Raw genomic sequence first — 9,599 nt, 5'->3', positions numbered from 1 at the left:
ATAAAATAGACTTTGTGTTAGATGATTTTGCCCAGTAGTAAACCAATGTAAGTGTTCTGAGCACGTTTAAGGCAGGCTAGGCTAAGCTTTAATGTTCATTAGGTTAGGTGTATTAAATGCATTTTTGGCTTAATATTTTCAACTTATGATGGGTATATCGAATTATGTAACCCCGTTGTAGGTCAAGGAGCATCTACATATATATATATATACACACATATTATATATATATACACACATATATATATGAAGATATATTTAATTGTAAACTTTCCAAATACTCTTTCATTTAAATGATTATAGTTTTACAACTTAATTTCATATATTCTATAGGTAGGAGAATTCGGGCTTTCCAGAGAAATAGAATCAGTAGGGTGTGTATGTGTGTATAGAGAAAGATTTATTTTCAAGAATTGGTTCACATGGTTGTGGGGGCAAGTCCAAACTTGTAGGGTGGGCCAGCAGACTGGAGACCAGGGAAGGGAAGAGCTGATGTTGAGTTCCAGTCCGAAAGCCATCACACTAGAGACCCAGGGAGATCACTGCAGTTCAAGTTCAAAGGCTGTCTGCATCAGAATTTCCCTTTGTTGGGGGAGTTGAGTCTTTCCATCTAGGACTTCAATTCTTTGGATGAAACCCATTCACATTAGAGAAGGCAACTGCTTTAAGTCACTGATTTAAATGCTGATCTCATCCGAAAACATCTGCACAGAAACGTTCAGAATAATGTTCAACCACGTATCTGGGCACTGTGGGCCAGCTAAGTTGACATTCAAAATGGGCATCTCTTCCAATTAGTCTATTGAAGCTGCTGCTCATGCCTGTAGTCCCAGCACTTCGGGAGGCTGAGGCGGGTGGATCACCTGAAGTTGGGAGTGAGACCAGCCCGGCCAACATGGTGAAACCCTGTCTGTACTAAAAATACAAAAAAAAAATTAGCTAGGCATGGTGGCTCATGCCCGTAATCCCAGATACTTGGAAGGTGAGGCAGGAGAATCACTTGAACCTCGGAGGCGTAGGTTGCAGCGAGCCGAGATGGCACCACCGCACTCCAGCCTGGGTGACAGCGTGAGACTCTGTCTTCAAAAAAAAAAAAAGAGTCTATTGAAACATAGATAAAAAGAAATTAAATTACATAAGCTTGTTTATAAGTTAACATAAATTACTACATAAATCTACATAAACTAATAAACTTGTTTGAGTTTTCTGCAAAAAACATACTCTAAGTAGAATATTCATATTAAATATTAAATAATATGTCTTGCAAAAAGAAGCTGAAGGCACTAGGGAACTGCATTAGTCCCTTCTCGTACTGCTATAAAGAAATACCTGAGACTGGATCATTTATAAAGAAAAGAGGGTTAATTGGTTCTTGGTTCTGCAGGCTGGTAGCATGGCTAGGGAGGCCTCAGGAAACTTCCAATCAGGTGGAAGGCGAAGGGGACGCAGACACATCTTCACATGGCTGGAACAGAACAGAAGGGCCTGGTGCTACACACTTTAAAACCAGGTTTCAGGAGAACTCACTATTACAAGAAAGGAAAGGGGGACATCTGCCCCCATGATTCAATCACCTCCCACCAGGCCCACCCTCCAACACTGGAGATTACAATTTGAGATGAGATTTGGGTAGGAACACAAATCCAAACCATATCAGGAACAAGTATTTTCAAGCTGAGGATATCAAATGAGTGATCATATTCACACAGCATATTAGAGAATGTAGATCAATTCCTTCCAACATGAGCTGTGTGCTAGGGATACAAAACCAAGCCCTTAAAACTCACAGTTTAAAACACCCACGTAGATGAGAAGTGGTAGTGGTGGTGTTACTAGTAATTGTTTTATCTGAAATTTGAATCAACCTAATGTGCTAGGCACTCTTCCAAGCCCTTTCATGTATTACCATGTTAAACCCTCCCAACATCTCTGAGTTAGATATTACAGTTACTGCCATTTTAAAGACGATGAAACCAGAGAGGTTAAGTTACTCATCCAAAGTCACAGGTGCTCATAAATGATGAAAAAATTAGATGAAAAAAATAGAGGTTATAATGACATTGTGTACAAAGTGCTATAGGAACAGAGAGAGGGAAATGAAACTGCCTAGGAACATTAGAGATTTTTGTCGTCTCCAAGAAGAGGTTGTTTAAGAAGTTTCCTGAGCCAAATAGAGAATAGCACTACAAGTAGAAGAAATGGCTCCTCAAAACATAAAGGCATGAAACGACATTTCTAATTCAGCAAACTGAAGACTTAGAAATGACTGGAAGTTTAGGACTTGTGAATAGCAATCAATAGTAAATTAAATCTGAATAAATTACAAGCAACATTGTGAAGAGCTCAAATTTGGGAAATCCTTTTACAAACAAAAACACAGACATAAACAAACTAAGCAATTGTGATTGAAGGTTGAACAGGGATGACAAGGGAACCTTATCCATCTAGCTTCTGCCTTCCCTCCCTTAGAGACAGGTATTCTATTGAGTCTTGAGTCTTCTAGGAATGTATTTTGAAAAATCATCCCTGTAAGTGATGGGAAGCAACTGTTAATTGATATTAGCAAAATAGTGCCATCATTCAATTTATTTTTAGTAAAAGTCCAAGGACATAATAGAAAATAAATATAGAAAAAGATTTAAATGGAGGCAGAAAAAAAAAAGACTAGTTTGACCATTTGATAGTCCAAATAGGAAATGTAAGCACAAACTGAAACAGTCGTAGTGGGAATATAGAATGGTAGTTGGATTCAAGATATGGTTTAAGCAAAGCAAAGTTGTCAGGAGTTGTTGACAAATAAGATGTGGGACTCTGATGTTAGTGGATACATAGTGATCTGAACAGAAAACAGAAGAAGTAGAGGTATTTCCATTTTGATGAGCACTTTTATTCAAGTACCCAAGGGGTATACAAAAATAGGTCTGTTTAGCAAATCTTTGTTTTTGTAAGGAAAATGTAAGACTAACTTATTACCCTGTTCCAGTAGGCACATTTTTTCCCCATTATTACTCAAAAAGTGACCTTGTTGGTCGAAAGTTTAAAATCATAGCCTTGATTTGTTCAGTTTCCACTATTAAACATAGTGAACCCTTAGTATGGGCCTAGAAGGAAGGTAGCAAACCATTTGTGTGTTGTCTCCCCAAGTAAGGCATTGGTGGAAGGGAGCCAATGTTTACTGATTTGTTAGGTGCTTTACCTGTTATGCCTCTTAATGTTACATAGTTTAGCATAATGGTCAAGATTGTAGTTAGATTATCTGAACCCAAATCTCACCTCTTCCATATAAATGTTAGACCTAGGCAAGTTTATGACGGAAATAGTTTGTATAGATACTACTTTTCTAATATTTTAATTTTTTTATAATTACATACATATGTGGATCCAAAGTTAAATCTACAAAACAAAGTGTATTTAAAGAAATATAGCCACCTAACTTGGCCTATCTCATATCTAAGGCCTTGAGCCTCTTCTCTTCTAAGCAGAACCAGTGGAAGCCCATTAAATGCATCTCCATCCAGAGCCAGAAGCTCAGCCTGGCCAACATGGTGAAACCCCATCTGTATCAGTCAGCGTTCTCTAGAGGGACAGAGCTAATAGGAGAGATAAAAAGGGGAGTTTATTAAGTACCAGCTCACGTGATCACAAGGTCCCACAATAGGCTGTCTGCAAGCTGAGGAGCATAGAGAGCCAGTCCAAGTCCCAAAACTGAAGAACTTGGAGTCCGATGTTCGAGGGCAGAAAAGGTCCAGATGGGAGAAAGATGTAGGCTGGGATGCTCGGCCAGTCTAGTCTTTTCACGTTTTTCTGCCTGCTTTATATTCTACCTGCCCTGGCAGTTGATTAGATGGTACCCCTAGATTAAGGGTGGGTCTGCCTTTCCGAGCCCACTGACTCAAATGTTAATCTCCTTTGGCAACACCATCACAGACACACCCAGGATTAATACTTTGCATCATTCAATCCAATCCAGTTGACACTCAGTAGTATATACTGAGTAGTATAGTGGTATAATGTAGTATATACTACATCAGTATATAAAGACATTAGTATGTATTTGATAAAACACATTAATATATAGGCCAGGCGCAGTGTATGAAGCACTTTGGGAGGCTGAGGCAGGTGCACGAGCTCAGGAGATCGAGGCCATCCTGGCCAACATGGTGAAACCCCATCTCTACTAAAACTATGAAAACTAGCTGGGCGTGGTGGTGCATGCCTGTAATCACAGCTACTTGGGAGGCTGAGGCAGGAGAATTGCTTGAACCAGGGAGGCAGATGTTGCAGGGAGCCAAGATTGCGTCACTACACTTCAGCCTGGCGACAGAGTGAGACTCCATCTCAAAAACAAAAACAAGCAAACAAAAGACAAAAACATTAGTATATAAAATGCACTTGTTTGTATTCGTATATAAAAGATGGCCTCTGTGTATTGGGCTCCAGCTTATTTCTTCACTGCAGGTTGAGACCCAGAAGTTCAAAAGGCTGTCAGCAGCAAACCCAAGTTTTTACACAATCTATTATTTTTAAAATAGCCCAAACAAGGGTATTCTTAGACATTTAGTGCCTACCTGCTTTGCATAACCAGCAAAACCTCACCCACATCAGCTCTTGCTTATTGATAAGAGAGAATCTTGCAGTTATGAGGTCCTAAACTACCGTTACTGTTTAGACTTCCCTAACCCAGAAACTTCCCATTGTGCTGCTTCACCTGGACATGTGAACCCACTCTCTGGCCCCTTTCTCTCCCAGGAGTTTCCTTGCCTTCTTCCTCTCTGGAAGATGGCCCCAGCCCTGCTGTGGGCTCTGGGCAATCTCATGCTATGAGAGACTTACTTCTCGTGCAACTCTGTCTATGCACCACTCAATATGGCTTTTGTGGAACTGCTTCTCATGGCCATATCTTTGTCCTTGATCAGCCCCCAAATCCTGGAACTCTCACAAACATGAGCCTATACATCTAACAAGGACATAGAACAGTAAAGTGTCAATCTATCAAGAAGAAACAATTATAAACATACGTGCCTAACAAGAGCCCTAAATATCTGGAGCAAAAACTGCAAGAATGGAAGTGAAAATAGACAGTTTAATAATAGTTTAATAGAGACCAGCACTCATCAGAAAAATTGGAGACTTTCTTCAATAATAAATATAAACTAAATATAAACAAAGAAATAGAAGACTTGAATAACACTACAAAGCAATTAGACCTAATAGAAATATGTAGCATACTCCACCCAAGAGGAGAATACGCCTTCTTAAGTGTACATAGAACATTGTGCAAAACAGACCAATGTTATGCCACAAATCTAGCCTCAATAAATTTTAAAAGTTGAAAAAGTATCTTCTCTGACTACAGTGGAATGAAATGAGAAATCAACAAGAAGAAAATCTGGAGAATTCACAAATACTATGTAGAAATAAAGCAATGCACTCTTTAAACAACAGATGAATCAAAGAAGAAGTCACTAGGGAAATATTTTGAAGATGAATTTTTAAATATTTTTAAATGAATGAAAATCAAAACACAACAATAACAAAACTTGTTAAGTGTAATGAAAGCAAAAGCCCTCAGTGGGGAATTTATATCTGCAGATGCCTGCATTTAAAGAAAGAAAGCTCTCAAACTAATAACCTAACTTTATACTTTGAGGAACTAAAACCAAAAGAGAAAACTAAAAAACTAAATCCACAGCCAGCAGACGGAAGAAAATAACAGATGAGAACAAAAAGAAATGAAATTGAGAGCATGAAAACAATAGCATCTACGGAACCAAAAGTTTGTTCTTTGAAAAAATCAAAATTAATGAACTTTTAGCTAGACTGATCAAGGGAAAAGGAGAAAAGACTCAAATTACTAAAATAAGGAAGTGGGGACAGTACTGTCAATCTTATAGAAGTAAAAAGGGTTATTAGAAGTAAAAAGGGTTATGAGAGAATGCTATAAACAATTACAAATTACATATACTAGATGACATTGTCAAGTTCCTAGAATCAAACTATCAAAACTTACTCAAGAAGAAATAAAAAATCTCAATAGAGCTATAAAAGAGGGAATCAAATCAGTAGTCAAAAAAACTTTCAAAAAGAAACGCTCATGACCAGATGGTTGCACTAGTGAACTTTACCAAATACTTAAAAAAGAGCTGATCTTTCTAAAACTAGTATGTCTCAATCTCTCCCCAAAAATTGAAGAGATTATTTCCTAACTAATTCTATGAGGAAAGTATTGCCCTGATTCCAAAGCCAGACAAAGACATCAGAAGAAAACTACAAACCAATATCCCTTATGGACATAAATCCATAACAAAATACTAGCAAATTCAATCCAGCAGCATACTGAATTATATACCATAACCAAGTGAGATTTGTCCCGCGAATGCAAGGGTGAATTAAAAATAGGAAAACCAATGTAATATACTGTATTAGTTTCTGGTGAAATGAATTATCACACATTGAGTGGCTTAAAACAATAGAAATGTACTGTTTTATAGTTCTGGAGGCTAGAAGTCTGAAATCAAGTTGTCGGCAGGGTCTTGCTCCCACTGAAGGCTCTAGGGAAGAAATCTTTTCCTAGCTTTTGTTGGCTCCCAGCAATCTTTGGCATTCTTCTTAGCCATCACTCCAATGTCTGGCTGTCTTCACACAGCCCACATCTCCATCCCTGTGTGTCCTCTCCTCTTCTTATAAAAACACCTTAACTAAGTATGATCTCATCTTGATCCTTAACTAATTATATCTGCAAAGACCATACTCAAAATAAGGCCACATTCTAAGGTTCTAAATGGATAAATTTTGGGGGTATACTATTTGAACTAATACACCGTAGTAACAGAACAAAGACGGGGAAACCCCTGACATGATTATCTCAGTTGATGCAGAAGAAGCATTTGAAAAAATCCAGTATTTGTTTATGATTTTTAAAACACTCGACAAACTAGAAATAGAAGAGAACTTCTAAACTAATTAAAGGGCATTAATGAAAAAAATTAATGAAAGTATGAAAAAAATCATACTTACTGGTAAAAGACTGAAAGTTCTTCCCCTAATACTAGGAACAAGAAAAGGATGTCTGATCTTGACACTTATATTCAACATTGTACTGAAATTAATAGCCAGGTCAGTTAGACAAGAAAAAGAAACAAAAGGCATCCAAATCAAGAAAGAAGGAGTAAAAATACCTATATTCACAGATGAGATCATCTTTCACACAGAAAATATTAAAGAATTCCCCAAAAATCTACTAGAGCTAATAAATGATTTCAGTAGTTGCAGTATACAAAATCAACATATAAAAATCAGTAGTATTCTTATACACTAGCAATGAACAATTGGAAAATGAAATTAAGAAAATAACTTTATTTAAGCAGCACCAGAAAGAAAAAGCTCTTAGGAATAAATTAACCAAAGAAGTGAAACTATTACACACTGAAAACTACCAAGTATTATTGAAAGAAGTTAAAGATTTAAATAAATGGAAAGATATCTCATGTACATGAATTGAAAGACTTAATATTGTTAAGATGGCCATACTTTCTGTCTTAGTCAGTTTGGGCTGCCATAACAAATTATTCTAGACCAGGTAGCTTAAACAACTAACATTTCTTCTCACAGTTCTGAATGCTAGACAGTTCAAGATCAAGATGCCAGCAGATCCAGTACCTGCTGAGGGCTCACTTTATGGTCTGCAAATGGCAATATTCTTGTATCTTCCACATGGTGAAGAGCAGAGACAGAGAATAAGTTTGTGTCTCTTTTTATAAGGACACTAACCCCATTCATGAGGGTGGAGCCCTCATGACCTAATTACCTCCTAAAGGCTACACTTCCTAATGCCATCACATTGGGAGTTGGTATTTTGAAATATGAATTTTGGCAGGGGGATACATTCAGTCCACATCACTAACCAAAGTGACCTACAGCTTCAATACAATTCCTATCAAAACCCCAATGAAAACGTGATTCTACAATTTATACAAAATTGCCAGAGACCCCAATAGCTAAAACAATCTTGAAACAAACAAACAAACAAACACACAAAAACAGAGTTAGGGGACTTACACAGTCCTATTTTAAAACTTACTAAAGAGACAGGAAACAAAGTATTGTGGAACTGGCATAAAGATAGACATAGATAATGGAATATAATTGAGAAATAAATGAGACTATAAGTAAATCAGAAATAAACCTGTACATGTATGATCAATTGATTTTTAACAATGGTAGCAAGACCATTTAATGGGGAGGAAATGGTTTCTCCAACAAATGATGCTGGAACTACTTGATAGCCACATGCAAAAGAATGAAGTTAGACCCTTACATCACCTCATATGGAAGTATAAGTTCAAAAATGAATCAAAGACCCAAATGTAAGAAGTAAACTATAACACCCTTAATAGAAAACATAGGGCTAAATCTTTATTACCTTGGATTTCACAGTGATTTCTTAGATATAACATGAAAAGCATAAGCAACAAAGGAAAAAATAGGTAAAATGGTCTTCATCAAAATTAAAAACTTTTGTGCATCAAATGACACAATTAAGTGGGTAAAAACATATCCCACAGAAGGGTGGGGAGCAAGATGGCAAATAGAAGTTTCCACTGGAACACCAAATTTAACAACTATCTACACACAAAAAAAGAACCTTCATAACAACTAAAAATCAGGTGAGCACTCAGAGGACCTGATTTTAACTTCATATTACTGAAAGAGGCACTGAAGAGGGTAGGAAAGACAATCTTGAATTGCTGATGCCTCCTCTCTGCCATCCTCCACAGTGGCAGCATGGCACAGAGAAAGAATCTGTGTGCTTGGGGAAGAAAAGCACAGCAATTATTAGGCTTTGCATTAAACTCAGTGCTGCTCTGTCACAGTAGAAAGCAAAACTGGCTTAACTCAGCTGATGCCCACCCACAGAGGGAGCACATAGACCAGCTCTAGCCAGAGGGGAATTACATATCCAAGCAGCCAGAACTTGAGTTCCGACAAGCCTTACCACCAGGCTAAAGTATTCTGGCATCCTAAGTCAACTTGAAACTCAGACTAAGTCACAAGGACTGCAACTCCTAGGTGAGTCCTACTGCTAACCAGGACTCAGAGCCAGTGGACTGAGGGGCACATGACCTACTGGGATACCAGCCAAAGCAGTTAAGGGAGTGCTTGCATGACCCCTCCCCCAGCCACAGGCTATAGAACTCATGGCTCCAAAACAGATTCTTTGTACCTGAGGAGAGAGGAGGGAAGAGCAAAGAGGTCTTCATTGTACATCTTGGATACTGGGTCAACTACAAAGTAAGATAGGGCATCAGGCAGAGTCATGAGGCCACCATTCCAGGCCCTAGCTCTTGGACAACATTTCTAGACACATCCTGAGCCAGAGGGAACCCACTGCCTTGAAGGGAAGGACCCAGTTATGGCAGGACCCATCATCTGCTCACTAAAGAGCCCTTGGGCCCTGACTAACTGCTAGTGATACCCAGATAGTATACTGTGGGCCTTGGGTGAGACTCTGCCTTCAGACAAGACTCAGCACATTCTCAGCTGTAGTAGCTACAGTGACAGACTCCTTCTGCTTGAGAAAAGAAGAGAGAAAATTAAAA

Source organism: Mandrillus leucophaeus, unplaced genomic scaffold, assembly GCF_000951045.1.
Source record: "Mandrillus leucophaeus isolate KB7577 unplaced genomic scaffold, Mleu.le_1.0 Scaffold855, whole genome shotgun sequence".
Classification (NCBI taxonomy): Eukaryota; Metazoa; Chordata; class Mammalia; order Primates; family Cercopithecidae; genus Mandrillus; species Mandrillus leucophaeus.
Note: the sequence above shows the minus strand (reverse complement) of the source record.